The following is a 20,427-nucleotide window of genomic DNA, read 5'->3' as shown; positions in this document are numbered from 1 at the left end:
CTGTCTGTAAAACTGGCGCCAAACCAGTTCATCAGACTTCTTTTAATAGATCTGGTGCAGGTTTGGTGCCGCTTTGCAGGCGGGAAACTCGCACATGTTGCAGCTCTGAGGACAGATCAGCCTGGGACCACTTCGTACTCTCAGACCCAGGTCCCAAGCCCCGCCCACTGCACGCGCTCCTTGGACCAGCTCGCTCCTCGCGGCCCCTCACTCTCTGCTGTCGCCATGGTGACTCGTACACGCTATTATACTCATCATCCACTAACACGAATAGCACGAAGACCTGGGAAATGAAGGCGGGGCCCCAGACGCACACAACAATCGCACGCGCCAGAACATCACCATGGAAACGGATATAAGGTAAGTCCCAACCCCATCACTGCAGTCAGTGGAAGTAGGACTGGTCCTCGGAACGCTCGCGCTCACGCCCCCAACAACGGTTGTCCCTCGCGCCCCCTGACTCCTCCCCACTCCATCGGGGGGTTTTCTTTTCTTCAGACCGCTAAATTCAAATAACATGAGCCTCCAAGACCCGCCCACTTCCCTGGAGCTCCGCCCTCCAAGTTACCCCTTAATTTGTCGTCACGCCGTTGCCCTGGTGATTTGGGAACTTTAGGGCGCGAGACACCCGTAAACGCTCTGGACAGTACGCTGCTAAAATCAGCCAGCAACCAACCTCTCCCTCTGGCTGTCCCCCTGTCCTGTCAGCAGTCCGCGCGCTCGGCTTCTCCACTTGCCGCGTGCTTAGTTGGTGAGGCCACGCCCACCCTAAACATTAGTTGTTCAGCAGCCAGCGACGGCGGCAGTCACACCCGGAGCTGGGACAAGCCAGGTAACATCACTCGGGGGGGGGGGGGATTAGTGATTATATAGTGGGTGGGAGGAAATACCCTTTTATCACAGACCCATTCATTGGGTGTATTCGGCACACACTGGAGTTGAGCCATCATTACCTGGGGGCTGTGGGGATGTGGCATGTGTACATTAATAACTTCGTGTTCATTGTAGTTGGGGGGCACAGTGTGTCACTACTTCTTATTGCATACACGAGTATCACTACTCTTTATTGTCACATTTACAGTTCGACTTTTAAATTTGATTTTAATTTAGCATAAATATTGTATTTAATCTATCTAATATGTCGTCCAAATAGCTTTTCCACAATGTCTATTAAAGGGGCAGTTCCTGCTGTTTGAATTGTTACCTGGATGGGAAGCCGGGGATCCACTGCACTAACATTTAGTCTTTTCTGCTCTGGGACCCCCCTGGTTCCCTCGTCCCCTACAGGGGAATTAAAATGGCAGTTTACATCTCCCATGTTATGCGGGCCAATAGTAAACTGTAACGTCATCCTTTTATAATACTATGAAGTACCGCTGCTGCCCTTGCTGGACAGTATCCCGGAGCTGACAACTGTGTTTCAGCTTTGGGGACCCCATGGTGCTCATCCAGGTAAAAAAAGGGAAATGGGGTTCTGGTGGGGAGGACTTGGCTTTTAGAATGATTTAAGTCGGACGCATTAACACTTATTTTTTTTTAAGCCCTTTTTGTTACTGGTAAGGCCTGGGACCCGCTGCGGTCGTTGGCGCGGGCGGCAATGTAGCGAGTTCCCCACCAGCAGGGGAATCCTCGCGAGCCGGTCCCGGTCCCCACTGGCTGCACAGCTGACTACACGCTGTGGCGCGTCAGCCGCTAGGAGTGAAAGCAGCGTGAGTGCCTGTCTGTGTGTGTGTGTGTCTGTGTGTGTGTATGTGTGTGCCTGTCTGTGTGCGTGTCTGTCTGTGTGTGTGTGTGTATGAGTGCGTGCGTGCCTGTCTCTGTCTGTGTCTGTGTGTGTGTGTGTGTGTGTGTATGAGTGCCTGCGTGTGTGTGTTTTTTTTACTTACCTGCAGCCCGTGGAGGGAGGGGGGGGAAGAGTAGCGGGTCCCTCCGCTCAAGCCACGCCCCCCCCTCCCTGTCAATCCACGCCCCCCCCTCCCTGTCAATCCACTCCCGCCCACCTCCCGCTCCGGCCCCTCACGTCATGGCCGCGCCCCCTCACGTCATGGCCGCGACCCCCCCGACCCGTTTGGCCACGCCCGCTCCGAGAAAAGTATCCTGTAGACCGCAGATCGCGGTACAGCGAGTTGCACGCGCCGCCGGCAAGCAAGCCAGCCGTGCGGACACGTGCAACGGGACCTTAGCCTTAGTTGGGTTGTAGGAGCCACACCGGATTTGTAGAATCTCCAGGTAGCATAACAAAGTGGAGAGGCTGTTGAGTCATAGGCCGCGCTTATAGTGCCGTCGATGGCGACACGACGGCTGATGTCGCCGTCGCCACAGGCGAAAGTTATATTTCGCTGTGCGGCGGCGTCGCAGGTTTCCTGGCATTTGGTTCAGGGGCTGTCACATGATGCGACAGCCCTGGAAAAATCAAATATTGCCGGCTACCAGTTTTCGCAACGGCGGCAATGCATTCGTTTTCGGGCGACGTCGCCGGCACTATAAGCGCGGCCTTAGGCCTGTGTGAGCGGATGGGCGCGCCTGCTCGGCGCTCAGCCGCTTGACGAGCAAGCAAAATTGATTTTTCTGCTCGCAAGCGCGTCACGTGGGCGGTTTGCCCAATGAGGCACCTAGCCGGCCAGGAAAAGCACGGCCGAGCAGGGCGCAGCGCTGGAGCACCAGCGCGTCCGTTCCCTATCTGGACGAGGCCTCAGGCTGCGGCCAGGCAGGGCGCAGGCGCTCATGCGCAGTGACGTCACGCTCCCTGCTCACCAGGGAGATTTGTTGCCGGCTAGGTGCGCTCGCGGGGGGTGCGGCCATGACGTCCGGAGCTGATTCGCCCTGATTGGACAAACCGCTCACGTGACGCGCTTGCGGACGACAAATTCAAATTTGCTTGCTCTGCAATCAGCTAAACGCAGAGCAGGCCACACACATTGCCTCAATGTGCTTAATAGCGGCCAGCGTAAGCCCGCCCGCTCAGCGTCACCCTGGCCGAGGCCTTAAAAGGGGGGGCTCCGAGGTCGCTCATAGATGATCGGAGACACGGGCAAAGGCAAGGACACAACGTGCAGCTTCCCTGCATTAATAACTCTAATATCTTTAACAAGGGTTTATTCTTTTAAATAACAACATTGCTCTGAGAAGGAGGGTGGACTGAGATTGTGCTCCCGTAATTATTTTGTGTTGATGGTTTTTGTTGTTGGGTATTTGCTTTTGGAAGTGGTTGGCCATCAGTAAACATAGTCAGAGGAGATTGCTGTCTCTTAATCATTGTTCCGCATTGTTTTTGCATTTCATTGGGCATCCAATAGGTGAGGGAAAACCGGGTATCTAATTACAGATGTAAGATTGGGCTTTATTAACCGCTTCCTGTGAGTTGTGTGTTATTTGGCACCCAGGAGTTTGGTGACAGCAGGTAACATCACTTTGCTGGTGGGTGAGATTGTGCTTTACTTATTTTGTCTCTTTCGTATGTTTTCTCGTTTGGTAACATAATTGTTTTTTAATTATTTCTGTGTCAATGGCTTCTAAAAGACTTTGGAAGTGGAAGACAGACCACGTAGCGACATCACCCATGCCATGGGGATCTACTTTAGTTTAGACAGGCACGGTTTATTTATTTCAGGGGTGCTCAACTCCAGTGATCAAGCCTCCCCCCCCCCCCACAGGTCAGGTTTTAAGGATATCTCTGCTTGAGCACCACAGGTTTAGGTAACCATTTGGTAGAATCAGTCTGAGTGAAGATTTTGTTTTCCTAATTATTTCTTTGTATTTTGTTAGGTACTGTTTAGCAGCCCTTCCGGTATCTCTGTACTCTCCTAATTAAATAGTATTAATTGTTATTGTGCTGGACGGACATTGCTCACACTACTATAGATACATGTCTACAGACAATTAATATCTCCCTTTAAAAAAAAGCTTTCAATCTAATGTGTATGCTATAACTTTTGCGTGTTTTGTTCTGTTAGGCATTCTGCCCATAAGGTATCATCAAATAACACCACTCGGAGGGTTTTCCTTACGCAGAAGAAAGTCACTGACTTAACTTCATATTGAAAATCTTTTGGAAGGGAATTGGAGTATTTGACTATATAATTTGTGGAGAACCCCAATGTTTTTATGCTCTTTTTCTTTGCTTAAGATGCTTTTTACATTTCTAGAAGAAATCAGTATTTTTAGTATATTATTGCAGAATGTCAATTTTTGGGGGTGGTAATGCATCTGTAGAAGAAAAAATGAAATCGCCATCATGTAACTTTGCTCAGAGGAGTAAATGCTAATCCTGCAACGTTTATGGCTATCAACTGGTAAACAAACAACACTATCAGTAAGCTTCTTAAGAGTTGAGACCTATGGGTTAATTAACTTATGCTTTTTTTAAATGGGAGAGATGGTGTTCAAACTGGGCATCCAGCATATTGTAATGTCTATCCTAACTTCTTTCATACAGTCAGTGCTCTACAACCAGTGTCATATGCAACATGGGCAAATGTAAGTTTTTATGCAGTGAGTTCTACTTTTCTCTCTCCTGTTTCCTCCAACCTTGTCCTCATCTGTATTGTGATGGATGTCACAGAACCAAACATGAGAGAGAGAAGGCACTTTGGGTTTGCCCTACCCTATAAAAAAATCGCAATTTAAAATGCCACACAGATGTGGGGAATCCTGGTCACATCTTTTAATTTCCAGTTCACGATAAAATTATTTACGGTCGGTCTGCTGTCATTTCTATTAAATTGTGCAGACACCAAAGAGGTTAATAAAGACATTCAGTCACTGGATGACCAATCTATTACACGTGATGATCTCGGCAGTACTACAGGTGTTGGAGCTGGAACACATATAATTTGAGGTACAGTAAATGATCATTTATTTAAAATGTGCCAACATATTCCGTAGCGCAGTACAATAGTGTTTGAAGACAAAATCAAAGTATCAAATGTTAACATACATTTTTACAGTAGGTAAGGAGGGCCTTATCCCAAGGAGCTTGCAATCTATAAGGAGGGATAAGTGCAGGGTTGTTGACAGGACGGGGGAGAGAACCAGGACAAGGGTCCCGGGCCTGAAGGCTTTGGGGGGCCCGGCCGGCGCTGGAAGTTGGGCCTGACCCAATTTCTTCGGCCAGCTGCAAGGCCTCTGGTTGCCGGCAGCCGAGCTCTCCCCAGCTGCTATGGCCCCTCTCTGCCAGGCTGGGACTCTCGCGCTGGAAGCTGAGCGCAACTTCTGGGCAGGCCCAGCTTTCAGAGCGCACCGGCGGGAGAGAGGCCCGTTCTCGCAGAGAGGGAGACCCGGCATGGGTGAGAGGCTTGGCAGCACCTAGGGAGCTGCGGTAAACGGGGGCACCAGAGGCCTCAGACCACCTCAAAGGTGAGGTGTGTTAGGGGAAAAGCGGTATTGTGTGTGTGTGTGTGTGTCCATTGAGGGAGAGGAGGGTAATTAAGTCATCTTTGCAAAGAGTGAGATACAGAGGGGGGGGAAAGAGAAATGCATCGGGAGAGGAAGGGGTTCGTGAGAGGGGCGGGGATAGATGAGGTTCGCAAGGAGGTGTAAAGGGGGGGGGGGGCGTGCTTGCAAGGCTGCCAACATGGCGTGGGGAGTGGTTGAAACTCTAGTCATGGGCTTCGGGAAATCTGTCTGCGGCCCTGGGTAAGTGGAAACATAAGGTGCAGGGGGTAAGAAGGTTGGTGTGTGTCGCATAGCTGCTTGTTATTTGAAGGAGTTGGCATTGGGGAAGAAGTGGGGTTGTACGGAGATAGACCTGTGAAGCAGGGTAAAGATGGAAAGGCTTCAATATATATTTGAAATATTTTACCAAATAACAAAGCTGCTGTAACCGCAGCAAACGTCTGACACTTTTTGGCTGTTGCCACCTTTGCTGTAACTCGGGTGTTTCTAAGAGCGCCTGCAGTGAGATATACAGAGCTGAGTAGCAAACAGACCCATCCCCCCCAAAAATAGCTGGGAGCAGGGCCGGCCTTATTTGTCGGGACTTAAGGAGGCATGCTAGCAGTGGAGCCCTTCCAGAAGGAAGGCCCCTCTGCATAAGGTAACACCCCTCTGCATAAGTTAGACCCCCTGCAGGAACACGGACATTCACACTCCTCCCCCAACTACACACACATCGTGCCCCCTTGGCGTGAGCAGCGGTGCGGTCCTGCACCTATTTGATTACTCTGAAGCTTTCCCCTGTCCTGTCGGACGGAATTTGGATCCCGGCGCCGACAGAAGGAGGGAGAGAGGGTACCCAGACGGCGTGGGGCCAAAGGCAAACCCCCCCCCCCTTGCTTGCCTTGCCCAAGACTGGCCAGTGGACAGGAGCAGTGAAGGTGAAGCATATTGAGGAGACACTTGGGAGGCTGCATTTGTGGTGGCTGTTGTCTGAGGTGAAGGGTATACAGCTGAGTAGCAAATAGACCCCCCCCCCCTACAGCAGAGATGCGGGTGGAGGTACTGATGATAAATGGAACTAAATCATCCTCCCCTAATGTGTTCTAGCGGCATAGGCTAAGGTGCAGTGATATGAAATAAACTATTTGGTCCGTTATGGGAAAAGTTCAGACCTCCTGGATGGAAGTGCTGTGCTTCATTACCAAAAGCAACACCTCCATCATTTATTTCTTTTTAGCCATAAAACAAGTGGGAGTCTTTCACTTGGGAAAATAACAATTACAATAAATCTCACAGATCTTCTTTTGGTTTACTGAAGCCTGACTGGTTTGTTTCTAATTTATTTTCTGTCAGTAGTGTGCATTCATCCTAGTCAACATGTTCTTTCCAAATCAGTTTAACAGCTGAATAGTGATGTGCAAAGGTGTGGTCCAATTAAAGAGTAAAACATACTCTCTCTCCGTGTTAAAAATATGTAATTCAGTTGCTAGATGTAAAGGAATAATCTAGTGGTAGTATGCGAGGCTTCAAAACTGATTAACCCAGTGTCATCTAGATCTGGAGTTGCCAACTCCAGTTCTCAAGGGCCACCAACAGGTCAGGTTTTAAAGATATCCCCGTTGACTGAACAACTTATTGAGCTACCTGTGCTGAAGCAGGGATACCTTGAAAACATGACCTGTTGTTGGCACTTGAGGACTGGCGTTGGTCACCCCCTGATCTAAAGCCCTTTTGCAAGTCACGTGGTCTCCCTGTGCATCAGATGCTAAATATTGGTATGTAAGCTGTAAATCTATGCAGAGCTCTGTGTTCACTATAGTGCTACAGAAGACAATGTTATCTGCAATGTATTACAAGACCTCTCAGCAGGGCCGCCAACAGAAATCATAGGGCTCGGGACAAATGAAAGGAGCAGGCCCCATCCCCCCCCCCCCCCGCCCAGAACCCATAGCGCAACTACCACACAAAAATATCTTTTAGCGTGCAACTTTTACTTAACTGTTTTCTTATTGTGATACAGAAAAAAAACATTTCAATGCAACCTGTTTATTTTTATATTTTCAATAAAAGACATGTCTGCCTGCCTGGATGGGTGAGCGGGTGGATGACTTGGTGGGTGGATGACGGTGGGTGAATGACTGGGTGGGTGACGGTGGGTGACAGTGACTGGCTGGGTGGGTGGGAGACAGTGACCGAATGGGGTTACAAGGGGTTACCTTGACGCCGGACGCTTCCCCTTCCACCTCCTGCCCCCTCCCCCTCCTGCCCCCGATATCCCCGCGGCAGCTGCCCGGGAGGGGGCGAGGGAGGTGGGCTCTGGGGGAGGAGGCACGGGAGGTGGGCTCGGGGGAGGGGGGGGCTTGGGGGCACGGAAGGTGGGCTCGGGGGGCGCGCGGGAAGCTGGCTGCGGGGAGGGGGGGGGAGACGGCCACAGGAGGAGCAGGTACTTCCCCTCCGTCCAACGTTGGGAGCGGGCCGCAGAAGACTAGCTGGTACTTCCCCGTCCGTCCTACGTTGGGAGCGGGCCCTGCTATCCTTTTTTTAAATTTATTTAAAGAACTGGTGCAGGGGCCCCGGGCGGCCGGGCCCCCCTGACCCACGGAGCCCGGGACGCCAGTGCCCTTTGTCCCCCCCTGTTGGCGGCCTTGCCTCTCAGTCCTGTGTGTGATGACACATTGCAGAATATTTCTGAAGTGTACTCTGATTTGAAATAAACTAGCTATGCTGTACAATGGCTTAACCGTCATCTGTAATGCAGTTCTCTGTACAGGCATACCCCGGTTTAAGGACACTCACTTTAAGGACATATCGCCCAATAGGCAAACGGCAGCTCGTGCATGCGCCTGTCAGCACGTCTGAACAGCAATACCGGCTCCCTACCTGTACCGAAGCTGTGCGCAAGCGGGAGGTTATAGAGCCTGTTACAAATGCGTTATTTACATCAGTTATGCACGTATATGACGATTGCAGTACAGTACATGCATCGATAAGTGGGAAACGGTAGTGCTTCACTTTAAGTACATTTTTGCTTTACATACATGCTCCGGTCCCATTGCGTACGTTAATGCGGGGTATGTCTGTGTATTGTTTTATATAACATGCACTCCCACTTAGTGAAGCAATTACGATAAGTTACCACTGCGGTAATGATGATTTAAACAATCGGACAAGTACTGTATAATGTATTTAAATTATTTTCTGAAAGCATAGCCTGACATTTAAAAAAAAGGCCTGTTAATAAATCCTGATTTTTCTTTTCGGTTGAATGGAGTAAACAAGAGTAAAGACATCACATCTGCCATTAAGGTTGCCCAGTGGGATGAAAACGAATGAAAAATGTCAAACGTTTGAAAATGATTTGAGTATGCTTTTTGCTTGTCTGACTTTTGAAGAAAAATAAATAATTAACTTTGATCCTAAGTGCAATCGCACCTTACCGGTTTAGGTTTCCCTTGCTTGGTCTGTAATTATACCCACACACTTCTTTGAGCAGAAGAAAAGCATATGGTTATAATACGATTTGCTCCTATTTCATTATGCCTTTTGGTATCTGTTGAAATGTAGAAATGTATGTGCTTTGACATTTATGGACCCCTCATTTCATTCTAAATCCCAATCGCAGCTGCAATTAATTGTAGAACTGCTACAAAAGCATCTGTCATGACAAATATTGTAATACATTTTTGTGACATTGCTACAGAACTAAAGGTATATAAATAGTTTGCATTTTCAGAAACCTTTTTATGAGGGTTATTTTGCTTTTCATAGGTTGGTGCAGCAGGTAATATAGTTCCTGTTAAATTTTTGTGGTTCCCTTCCAAGTAACTACATGATGCACATAGTAACACCGTTTATGAGAAAATTAACCTTTTTCGATCCAAAATGTACAGTGTCACAAAATGCTACAGATATTTTTACTCTAAGGTCCTTCCCCCGCTGGCCTGAAGTTCTCCTTCTCTTTGCATCATTCAAGCTACTCTCTGGAAGGACAGAGGGATTGATCTACTCCCTGAGCAACCCCCCATACTTATCTAGGAATGATAGTGTTGTGTGTGCCGGCTCTTGTGCTCTTAATGGAACAGCACTGGGATACCAAAATGGTTAAGTGTTCAGGCAATCAGCCAATGACTATCGCCTGCTTAAAGTGATTACATGTGGATGGCAAGTGCTTTATGGCTGTCTCTTTTAAGGAAGAGTAAGGCTTGTAATATAGTGTGTGGCCGAGCGTGAGCGCCTGTGCGAATGCACACGCCGCACGCTTTTTGTGTGTGTGTGTAATTATTAAATAAAACACATTGGTAAAATAAAATATATTTATTAACATTGCACACATACATTTCAGCGGCGGTAGTGGCGCAAAATCTTTATTTTCTCCGTCTTTCCACCCCCCCCCCCCCTGCCGGCCGGATGCACACTCACGGTCCTATTACAGAAAGGCTGGCTAACCTCAGCCATCTATAACTGCCGTGTGCGCGCACTATAGAAAAGCCCTAAGGCTGAGCTCAGACAGCCTACTACACTACTACAGAAGTACGGCCCCTCTCACATGGTCCTCACCTGGAATATGGTTTTGTCTAAGAATATTCAATTTGTATAATGTGATGCAAAGGTGACCCCTCCCTTCTGCTTGTTGCTTCAATGGGCAGGCAATGGGATAAAGTTGAACGAAACCTTTTACAGTAATTGACTTGGATCCACTGTAATTTTTAAGAACCCACTGACTGGTTCTCTGTTTTTAAAAATCATTATTTTGACGGTAAAAGAAAAAATATAACCTAAAGCTGCAAACACTCTTAATAATCCCCTATTTGGTTTACATGATTGAAACTGAATGGTCCTTTTGACTCTGACTCCTGATAATTTCTACTCTAGTGATTCCCTCACTTCCTGAAATGCTTAGGCCGCGTTTTATAGTGGCACCTGCACTGAGGTGGCGGCGGTGTGGTGGAGGCGTGGCAGTCACGTGAGCGGTTTGCCCTCATTGGCTGAACCACGCATGTGACCCGGCCATCGCGCGATAATCTGTCCGAGAATCGTTCGTGCTGCATTGCGGTTGCGCGCTCTATTGCCTGTCTTATAGACGTACAGCCTTTTGTTCACGGCGCGCGCAGCCACTATAATCGCGGCCTTACTGGTGAAGTTTCTGGTATTACTTCCTGGGCTTTTAAAGGAATTTTAATGGTCGTCCAATAGGAAGCTGCAACTATTGACGCAAGACTTGGCAGGCATTTTGTTTCCCTTGGAGGGAGACATAAACACTGTAACGTTTAACCGGTAAGTATATCTAGAACCTGCAAAAAAATGAGTGGGGATTGCTGCTTTTAAGTAAAGCAATTACGTTGTGTGTTTTTTTTTTTTGTTTGTTTTTTTTTGGGGGGGATTTTTACAACATCTTTAAACATGAGGGGAAGGATGGAGAAGAGGAATGGGGGGTTGGACGAGGGGTGGGGGTTGCCATTGCATCACATTATACAAATCGAATATTCTTAAACACAACCATATTCCAGGTGAGGACCATGTGAGGGACCGTACTTCTGCAAAGGGGACTTTGAGTTATGTATACTTTTTGTGTAAAGGATTGGCCAATTCCAACCTGATTACTCCACTGACACCTGAGAAACCATGGCCCGAGGGAGATTAGATACAACAGAATTGTGTCTGGGTTCAGCTGGGAATTACGTGCGTAGAAGAGCCATGGCTACCAAACGTTTTTTGGAAGTTTTGACAAGTATCATTTAGAAAACTGGTGAACTTCTCCATTTGGCAGAGAAACCAAAAACCTTGGCTCTTTTGCTCGGTAAGGTTGATATTTTATCTTACTTCCACAGCCCAGCAATTTCGCACCTAGTGGCTATGTGCGCCACTGGCTTGTTTTCTGCTCTCGATTTGATTGTGGAGGGGTCTTTTTAAAAGAAAGCCATTGGTCCAGCGGAATATCCCTATTTAGAATTAGTTGCAGCCAATTTCGTATCTGCTGCCATAGGCCTGAGATTCGAGGACAGGGCCAGCACATGCGGAGGAAGGAGGCTATTCTAACGCATCCCTTAGGACAGGGATGAGCAAACTTTTTATGCTGAGCCCCCCTTTTCATCCATGATATTTCTCGGGCCCCCTCCTGCCTGATGTAATCAATCACGTGAAAAAAAAAAAAAAACCTTTATTAAACGATATACAATGTAAATACAAATATGTCTACTTATTTCAACAGCTGGCGCTTGCAAAATTAAGCTGCGTCCACGCTGCCGCTGAGAGTGGTGACATCACCAACTCTCCAAGCATGAGCACAGGGTGTCCTGCATAATTTTGCAAGCATGAGCGGGGCGGCATGGATCGGGGCCATTTTTGTGTGTGTGTGTGTGTGTGTGTGTGCATTGACTGCTGCTGAGCACGCTTCAAAGTCAATTTTGTTTGTCTCCCGAAGCGCAAAGCTTTGGAGACCGTATGCCCCCCAGTTTGCACCCCGCTGCATTTAATCACAACACACATACACACAATCACAACACAGACACAGCACACACACAACATACAATCACAACCGGCAGACACAACACATATGCACTCACAACACACAGTCAGAAATCGGCGTTCTCCACGCTCCCCACACAAAGCACCCCCTTCCCGCAGGGAGTCTCTGGACACACAAAACAACCTGCCTTACCGGCCTCCACGGCTCCTCACCCCTGCCACCGTCGCGGGATCACTCCCCTCAGCGATTCCTCTGCTCAGCGCCGGGCGCGCCCACGCCCTCCTGCACGCACACCTGCACCATCCACTGGCTCGGTTCACACGCGTACACTAGTTACGGAGCACGCTCAGTCTGCACACTTTTGTTCCCATCCCCCGGACCTCAGGCTCCGCCCCCGCACACTGCACGGGCATACTCAGGTTACCAACAAGACTCACCTGGCCTGTTATGCCTGCACCAATCTGCAGTGTCTCCCGGTAGCTCTTCCTGTCCCGCCTCCGTTCCTAATTGGACCTTCCTGCTTTATCTAGCTCCTCTCTGCTCTCAGTCTTTGCTCGACATAGTCTCTGTATGGAAGTACTTCTGGATTCTCTCAGTGTTTTCACAGGTTCTGACGCGGCTTGTACGACTACCCCCTCTGGCTCTCGATCTCGGCACTCCTTGGACAACGCTCACTCTGGTAAGCCCTTGAACACGGCTTGGACAACGACCTATCTCCACTCTCCACTCCCTAACTTCGGCGAGGCAACCTTCACTCTATCTCTACAACCGGTACCGGCAAGTATTGTCTACCTTACTACACCTGGCCTGGCAACGCTTCATACCACACTCCGGACACGCTCCCTTTGCTGCGGGTGCGTGTATTACCACTTCCCCCTTCAGCTCAAGGGACGGGTCTGGTCTGCGGGCAGCACCGGCGTAACATTATGTCGAGCCCACAAGACGCAGACCAGACCGAACTTCAACAGTTTCTCTCCAATCTGCTTCAGCAAAACCAGGCCATGGCGGATCAAATTGTGGCACTTACACGCCAGGTCGCAGTACTCTCAGACAGGGTACCGACCGCGACCCCGCCAGATGTAAGCCCCCACTCCGCAAGCGCAGTTATCAGCTCAGATGTAAGGATTCCTCCCCTCAAGCCTTATGCAGGTGAACCGCAAGATTGTAGGGGTTTCCTAAACCAGTGTGAGGTGCAGTTTGAAATGGCCCCCCATCTCTACAATACTGATCGCAAGAAGGTAGCCTACATTTATAACCTCCTCACTGGCAGCGCCCTGGCTTGGACTTCCCCGGTTTGGGAGCGACGTTCTGACCTTACCCAAGATTACCCGGCATTTAAAGCCGAGTTTCAACGAGTATTCGATTCTCCCGCTCGTCGGGAGATGGCATCTGTTTCTCTCCTCCAGATCACTCAGGGACGGCGAATGGTGACACAGTATGCTGTGGAATTCCGGACTCTAGCAGCCGAGACTAACTGGGGACAAGAGGCTCTTGTCTCCGTATTCTGGCAAGGCCTGGCAGATCCCATCAAGGACAAACTCTCTCGCCAATCCAGGCCGGATCAATTGGAGGTCCTCATTGATTTGGCTGTCCTAGTGGATCAACGTATCCAGGTACGCCGCTCTGAGTGTCAGCGCACTCGCTTCCATAACTTTCAAGTTCCGTTCTCCAGTACTCCCAGCAACACTTCTGCTCCCCCAAGTGCTACCATATCTCTTCGTCCTGCACTGGAGCTGCCAGAGCCAATGCAATTGGGGTTACAACGCATCCGCACACCGATATGGCAGTTCCGCCACGCCGGGGGATTGTGTTTCTACTGCGGATCCATGGAACATCTGGTTCGGGAGTGTCCACTGCGTCCGGGAAACGGGAACACCCAGTGAGTACAGAGGGGCTCTCTCTGGGTGTAATGTCTCCACGTCCCCTTTCTAAAGGTGAACTCCCTAAGAAACTTACATTTCCAGTCTCCCTTTCAGGCGATAAGTTCAAGACTTCTACCGCCGCTTTCATTGACTCAGGAGCTGGAGGAAACTTCGTGGATCTTGAATTCGCCAGGTAAAACCGCATACCACTCGTGAGAAAGAAGGTTCCCATCGCACTCGTCGGTATCGATGGACGTCCTCTTACACCGGCCCACATCTCCTTAGAGACGGCTCCCTTGCTACTGTCCTCACATCTGCACAAGGAGACCTTAGTTCTCGATGCCATTCACGCTCTTGGGATACCCATCACCCTTGGTCTTCCTTGGCTACAGCTTAACAATCCTCTCATTGACTGGACTTCCTCTGCTCCCATTTCCTGGAGGCCGAGGTCAGACGAGACTCGTCAACTGCTGGCCAATACCTCTGTTCCCGAAGTTATTCTACCTTCCGTTTACCATCAATTCCGGGACGTTTTCAATAAGGTACAGTCAGACCTCTTGCCGCCACACAAGACATACGATTGTCCGATCGACCTAGTTCCAGGTTACTCCCTACCCAAATCCAAGACCTACCCCTTGTCGTTACCAGAATCTCACGCTATGGATGAATATATCCAGGAGAATCTCAAGAAAGGCTTTATTCGTCACTCCAATTCCCCAGCAGGGGCTGGGTTTTTCTTCGTCAAGAAAAAGGACGGGTCGTTGAGGCCTTGCATCGACTACAGGGGTTTAAACCACATAACTATTAAAAATCGTTACCCCCTTCCCCTTATTACTGAACTGTTCGATAAATTACAGGGGGCCAAGATTTTTTCCAAGTTGGATCTACGTGGTGCCTATAACTTGGTTCGCATCAGGAAGGGGAATGAATGGGAGACGGCCTTCAACACGCGTAGTGGACACTACGAATATCTGGTAATGCCTTTCGGCTTATGTAATGCTCCCGCTATCTTCCAGGATTTCATCAACGACGTCTTTCGTAAGGTACTCAATATTTTTGTTATTGTATACTTGGATGATATCCTGATTTTTTTCCAAAGATCTCCAGGACCATATACGCCACACTTCCTACGTCCTTTCCCGTCTCCGTGAACACCATTTGTACGCCAAACTGGAGAAGTGCACCTTTCATCAGACCTCTACTCCGTTCCTGGGGTACATAATTTCCGATGAGGGCTTTATGATGGACTCCGGTAAACTTCAAGCAGTCACTGAATGGCCAAGACCCAACTCTCTCAAAGCCATACAACTTTTTTTAGGGTTCGCTAATTATTATCGTAAGTTTATACGCAGTTTTTCCACCATTGTGGCACCCCTTACTGCGCTCACCAAAAAAGGAGCTGATCCTTCTGCTTGGTCATCCGAGGTCATCTCTGCCTTCGAGACACTCAAGGAAGCCTTTATATCCGCACCTATTCTCCGTCATCCCAACATTGAACTTCCCTTCGTCCTGGAGGTCGACGCTTCTGATTGCGGCGCTGGTGCCGTTCTTTCTCAGAGACTCACGCCCCAAGATAAGTTACATCCCTGTGCATATTTTTCCAAGAAATTCTCGTCTGCCGAGAGGAACTATGACGTGGGTAACAGGGAACTTCTAGCCGTGAAGATGGCTCTTCAAGAGTGGAGACACCTGCTGGAGGGGTCAATAGAGCCGTTTACTATTCTCACGGACCACAAAAACCTTCTTTACATAGAGAACACTCGATGCCTTGGTCCACGACAGGCTCGTTGGGCTCTTTTTTTTTTTTCTCGATTCGATTTTCACCTTTCCTATATCCCCGGGACCAAGAACGTAAAGGCAGACGCACTCTCCCGTATACATTCTTCTGAAGAGAGGCCAGAGGAATCTTTGGAGACTATCCTTCCGCATGAGAGGATTCTCGCCACGTCTTTTTTCAAGAATCTTGACAAGATTTTGCACTCCCAGAGACGCATTCCCAAGGACTTGGTCGTTCCCGACAACAAACTCTTTGTACCTTCCAAATTTGTTCCAGAGGTCCTGTCTTGGGGTCACTCCTCTAAATCTGCAGGTCATCCAGGTTTTAAGAAGACTACTGATCTCATTCGTCGGAATTTCTGGTGGCCAAGGATGTCTCAAGATATTCTGGAGTTTACCCGCGCCTGCCCCATGTGCGCTCAAAGCAAGACTCTCCGTCAAAAGCCTCAGGGTTTTCTGTTACCCCTTCCAGTTCCCGACCGCCCCATGTCCCACATTTCGATGGACTTCATCGTGGAGTTGCCCAGGTCCAGAGGAATGAACACTATCTTGGTGGTCGTGGACAAGTTCTCGATGTCCCATTTCATTCCACTTAAAGGATTACCCACCTCCCCCGCCCTTGCTGATATCTTTACGGAGCAGATTTTACGGATTCATGGGATCCCTTAGTCCATTGTTTCTGACAGAGGTTCTCAGTTCGTATCCAAATTTTGGAGAGCTTTCACAAAGAGATTGGGCATCTCTTCTTCTTTCTCTTCCGCCTATCATCCTCAGTCCAATGGACAAACGGAGAGAATCAATCAATCCCTGGAGAAGTACCTGAGATGTTTCATATCCGATTTCCAGGATGATTGGGCTCAACTCCTCTCTTGGGCAGAGTATGCCGTCAATTCTGCAAAAAACGAGTCCACCCGGGAGTCACCCGTCTTCATAAATTATGGGTTCCATCCTCCCTGTCTTCCCATCCCCAACATCCCTTCTGGAGTACCAGCCGTAGATGAACGCATTTCTTCCCTCCAAACCGCATGGTCCAGGATTCAGTCTACCCTTCTCAACTCCTCCCGCAGATCGAAACTACAGGCCGATCGTCGTCGTCGTTCGGCGCCCAGTTACAAACCAGGGGATTTGGTATGGCTCTCCTCTAAGAATATCCACCTCAAGGTACCATCTCCTAAACTGGCACCTAAGTTCCCGGGTCCCTTCCCTATTTGCGAACAAATCAATCCCGTGGCATTCCGGCTCCAACTACCACCCAGTATGAAGATTCCCAATGTCTTTCCTGTGTCCCTCTTAAAACCATTTATCTCCAGTCACTTCTTTCCGGATCAGACTCGTAAACCGGATCCCATTACTGTACAAAATAATGAGGAATATGAAGTTCACTCTCTTTTGGATTCTCGACTATCCAGGGGTCACCTCCAGTTCTTGGTGCAGTGGAAGGGCTTTGGCCCTGAAGAGAGATCCTGGGTACCTTCAAAGGACATTCATGCCCCAGCCCTTCTTAAGTCCTTCAGGAAAAAGTTTCCAGAGAAACCGTTCTTGGATCGTCCTGAGGCCGTTCCTGAAGAGGGGGGTACTGTCAGGAATCGGCGTTCTCCACGCTCCCCACACAAAGCACCCCCTTCCCGCAGGGAGTCCCTGGACACACAAAACAAACCTGCCTTACCGGCCTCCACGGCTCCTCGCCCCTGCCGCCGTCGTGGGATCACTCCCCTCGGCGATTCTTCTGTTCAGCGGCGGGCGCGACCACGCCCTCCTGCACGCACACCTGCACCATCCACTGGCTCGGTTCACGCGCGTACACGAGTTACGGAGCACGCTCAGTCTGCACACTCTTGTTCCCGTCCCCCGGAACTCAGGCTCCGCCCCCGCACACTGCACGGGCATACTCAGGTTACCAACAAGACTCACCTGGCCTGTTATGCCTGCACCAATCTGCAGTGTGTCCCGGTAGCTCTTCCTGTCCCGCCTCCGTTCCTAATTGGACCTTCCTGCTTTATCTAGCCCCTCTCTGCTCTCAGTCTTTGCTCGACATAGTCTCTGTATGGAAGTACTTCTGGATTCTCTCAGTGTTTTCACAGGTTCTGACGCGGCTTGTACGACTACCCCCTCTGGCTCTCAATCTCGGCACTCCTTGGACAACGCTCACTCTGGTAAGCCCTTGAACACGGCTTGGACAACGACCTATCTCCACTCTCCACTCCCTGACTTCGGCGAGGCATCCTTCACTCTATCTCTACAACCGGTACCGGCAAGTATTGTCTACCTTACTACACCTGACCTGGCAACGCTTCATACCACACTCCGGACACGCTCCCTTTGCTGCGGGTGCGTGTATTACCACTTCCCCCTTCAGCTCTGGGGACGGGTCTGGTCTGCGGGCAGCACCGGCGTAACACACACATACTCACAACACACACACAATCACAACCACATACACATATACACACACTCAATCATAACACCGACAGACAATCACAACCACATACACAATCACACCACACATCACAACACACAACACAGACACAACACACAATTAAAACCCACAGACTTTCACCTGGGGAAGGAAGTACTACTGTAAGCCTGCTCCTGTCCCCCATGCTGCTGAAAACTGGGACGGGCAACACAGGAGGAGGAGGGGATGTCTGTGTGCAGAGAAGGAAAGCCGCGCCCCCTCTGCAAGACACAGAGCAGAGAAGCAGCCTCAGCACGGAGCTTCTGGCCGCCCGTGCACAGCTCTGCCTGCCCCCAGGTTTCCCTGCACGCAGCCCGAGCCCCCCTAAATGATCTTGCGCCCCCCCAGTTTGCGCACCGCTGCCTTAGGACAGAGGGGGTAGTAACCCGGGACATACTTGTATACGGTTATTGGGGTATTTATTGTACCATCGCATCATAACTTTGTATGCATTTTTTTTTTCTCAAATGTTTTATTGGACATTGATAAAGCTTACAGACATTGCGGTACACATATTGTCCAATACAGTAAAAGATTTTTCCTTCAAAAGAGACCTTTGGAGGCGGTCGCCCGAGAGGAGGGCGAGCCTCCAGGACCGTAGCTTGGTCCGCAGATCTAGGTAGAGAGAAACAGAGAAGGAAAAGAGGGAGGGGGTGGGGGGGGGGGGTGAGGTTCCCCTTCCTCAGGTCATGGGCCCTTCTTTGTTCCTTTCTAGGGACCAACCTCTGTTGATTTTGTTTTAGTGAGAAGTAACTCGATTGGTTTCAATGCGTCAGCCACGGTTCCCATATTTTATAGAAATCCTCTGTTGAACGTTTGAGGAAGGCCGTCAGCCTTTTCATAAGCATGACTTCGTTTAGTCTTTTTTTATTTTACGCTTTGTTTTGTGGGTGGAGTCACCTTCCTCCATGAGAGCGCCACCGAGCATCTTGCTGCTGTCAGAATGAAGGAGATTAATTTCCTTATTGGGCGATCAATTTCCTCTATTGGTCTGCCCAATAAGTAGGTCAGAGGATCCAGAGTAATTGTGAGGTCTGTGACCTCTTCTATTAAATTTTGAATAATAAGCCAGAATTTCTGAATTTCTGGACATAGCCACCAGATTTGGGCCATGTCCCCTCTTTGTCCACAGCCTCTCCAGCATAGGTCTGAAGCCAGAGGGTAGATTTGTTTCCGTTTCACTGGAGTAAGATACCAGTGATACAATATTTTGTATATATTTTCCTTGGTTGTGGTACAGATGGAAGTTCCTGAAGCAGAGCCTCAGATTCCCTCCTAGTCCTCTCTGTCAATAACCATGTTCAATTCCGCGGCCCATTTGAGCATATAGTCATGTGTGGGAGGGTTCGCTGGGTTCTCCATCCCAGCATAGATTGTGGTTATTAAGCCTTTTTGGTATGTGCCTGTTCGCCATAATTTCTCAAATTTTGTGAGAGGAGGGAATTTTAATGTTGGGGATATTTTTTGTAGGAAATGCCGAATTTGGAGATATTTAAACGTCTCCAAGTCAGGAGCGTCAAATTTGGTGCGCAAATCTTGGAAACTCAGGATTTTTCCATCGCTCAACAGATCCGCAACCGCTCTGATCCCTTTCGACTTAAATTGCGCGAATTGTTTCGTCTTACATCCGGGGGGGAACTTTGGGATTCATAGATTGGTGTTAGTTGCGAACCTGGCGACGTAAGTTGGAATTTGGTTTTGAGCCATATTTCCCAAGTGTGTTCCGTCGCACCCAGTTTGAATTTGTGGGCCGCCATGTCCCCTCTTTCCATAGACCAAAGACAAGCCGGAAGAGAAGGCGTTTGGGAGTACTGAGACTCAATCTTTAGCCAACAATGCTGGTCAGGGTCTGAATTCCAATTAACCACCTGTCTTAATTGCGCTGCCTGATAGTACTTTAAGATATCTGGGACTCCCATGCCCCCCTCCGTCCTTGGTGACATCAGAACTGACCTGGCAACTCTGGGTTTTTTTCCCCCGCCAAATAAATTTAAAGATTCTATTTGGTATGTTTTTTAATTCGGAGCCAGGGACCTGGACCGGGAGGGTCTGGAAATAGTACAGAAGTCTAGGGAGTATGTTCATTTTAACTGAGATCATTCTCCCGGCCCAGGAAATTTGGTAACCCTCCCATTTATCCAAGTCCTTCTTGATTTTCTCAAATAGGGCTGGGTAGTTGTGTTTGTAGAGGGAGCGGTAATCCTTTGACACATTTACTCCCAGGTATTTAATGTGTGAGGGGCTCCACTTGTAATTAAAATTTGATTTCGGTAGTATTATTTCAGGGTCCGTTAAGTTTAGATTTAGAGCTCTGATTTGTCACTGTTTATTTTGTAACCCGATATTTTACCAAATTCTGCTAATTCTTTGTGGAGATTTGGGAGGGAGGTTTGGGGGTGCGTTAAGGTCAGTATAATATCGGCGAATAGTGAAATTTTATCATTTGTTTTTCCAATTAGTATGCCGTGGATATTTGTGTTATCTCGTATTTT

The 20,427-nt window shown here is 49.0% G+C and overlaps 1 protein-coding gene across 8 annotated transcripts in view; it reads left to right on the top strand.

Annotated features, from left to right (window-relative positions):
• The first annotated feature begins 223 nt into the window (after positions 1-223).
• NSUN7 (NOP2/Sun RNA methyltransferase family member 7) overlaps positions 224-20,427 on the top strand; it is a 149,290-nt gene continuing 129,086 nt past the window's right edge. For 2 of the 8 annotated variants that reach the window (XR_012787615.1, XM_075567549.1), the window contains exon 1: positions 448-832. The gene's annotated coding sequence lies outside the window, so the exon portion shown is untranslated. Of the gene's footprint in view, positions 361-447; positions 833-4,769; positions 4,838-20,427 lie in introns of those variants that run through there. The other 6 variants (XM_075567561.1, XM_075567570.1, XM_075567520.1 and 3 more) reach the window with 5 other exon arrangements.

The sequence above is a fragment of the Ascaphus truei genome, chromosome 1 (genome assembly GCF_040206685.1).
Source record: "Ascaphus truei isolate aAscTru1 chromosome 1, aAscTru1.hap1, whole genome shotgun sequence".
Lineage (NCBI taxonomy): Eukaryota > Metazoa > Chordata > Amphibia > Anura > Ascaphidae > Ascaphus > Ascaphus truei.
Note: the sequence above shows the minus strand (reverse complement) of the source record. Positions and strands in the feature narration are given on the sequence as shown.